We start from the raw sequence: 1,307 nt of genomic DNA on the forward strand, positions 1-1,307 counted from the left end.
ACTTTTCATTTGTTAAAACAGACTGTCTTATAAATGCCTGAAACTTTGGTAGATATTTTTAGGCAAGCAATAGTTTCAAACTGGAAAGAAATCCTCCTAACACTAAGACATAAACACAAATGACTGAGAGCCCTTTTTTCTCTTTTTAAAAATATTCTAAAGCATTTCCTTTCTTGCTGATTTTTTTTTTTTTTTGATTAAAATTGCAAGTCCTCAGATACCAGGTTGAAATGCATTATTGTTAAGAATCACAGTGAGAAGGTATTAACACACACGCACTTCCAGTATCTCAAAGAGCAGAAATAACCGGTTTAAATGCCAGAATAGTGTGATAGATGTCTGGTAGGAAGGCCAGGAACTAGGGGAAAACTTAGAGAAGTACGCGGTGGGGGAGGCATCAATGGAGAGACAATGCGCTGTTTTCAGAGCCCAGCGTGTTGTGGCGGAGAGGATGACCTTTAACCTTTAAAGGACATTTATTTGGGAAACTCTGAACAGCGTTCACTTTGAGGGGGCGAAAGGCGAGGTGGAATGTTGTGGCAGTATCTACTTTAGTAGGTCCAGGGTGGTTTAGGGATGTTTGGAGTCGGTTGGTCCGGGGGTTGGGCGAGGGCCATGTTGAGGGAACGCGGGCCAGTCCCAGGGAAGGCGGAAGCCGGCACCTGGATGCCCCGGAGAACAACTCGGGTGGGGGAAGGGTCGTGGAGAAAAGTAGAGTTCAGCGTTGGTTTCTGTCTTCGCGTGTAGGACGATCAGAAGAGGCGCAGAGGAGCCGCGCGGGGTGTTTCCCGCTCCGGGGGAACGCCGGCTGCGCCCGCGGCGCCCGCGCCGTGGCCCCTCTCCCGAGGCGGCGAGCGCTCCCCCCGGCCCGGGCCGCGGCCCTCCCGCCCCGGCGGAGGCGCGCGGTGGATTGTGGGCTGGGGGCTGCGGCGGCCTCGCGGCGGCCTCCGGCGCTGTCTCCGGGACCTAGCCCGGCCGAGCCGGGCCGGCGGGGTGAGGGGAAGCAGTGGAGCAGGGAGCAGAAGCGCTAGGGGTAGTGGTCGCGGCGCGGCGGCGGTGGCGGCGGCGGCGGCTCCTCTGGAGGCCGGGGATGTGGGAGAGGCGGTGGCAGCAGCGGCGGAGGCGGCGCTGCGGACCCGGGGGAAACTGCTGGCTGACAGGACACCCGGGAGAGACGTGAGGGAGCCGCCGCTGCCGCCTCTCACCCGCGAGCGGAGCTGGGCTCGGGAGGGCGGCCCTGTGCTCCCCCGGCCGACGGGCCTGCCGGCGCGGGGCGGGGGCGGGAGGCCGGGCTCCGGCCCGGCGGG

General features: G+C 60.2%; 1 protein-coding gene across 1 annotated transcript in view; it reads left to right on the forward strand.

Annotated features, from left to right (window-relative positions):
* Positions 1-366: 366 nt before the first annotated feature.
* Positions 367-1,307, forward strand: part of VPS54 (VPS54 subunit of GARP complex) — a 140,214-nt gene continuing 139,273 nt past the window's right edge. Inside the window, exon 1 of the mRNA XM_040458275.1 lies at positions 367-554. The gene's annotated coding sequence lies outside the window, so the exon portion shown is untranslated. The remainder of the gene's footprint in view (positions 555-1,307) is intronic.

Source organism: Herpailurus yagouaroundi, unplaced genomic scaffold (assembly GCF_014898765.1).
Source record: "Herpailurus yagouaroundi ecotype Mexico unplaced genomic scaffold, PumYag 221, whole genome shotgun sequence".
Taxonomy (NCBI): Eukaryota; Metazoa; Chordata; class Mammalia; order Carnivora; family Felidae; genus Herpailurus; species Herpailurus yagouaroundi.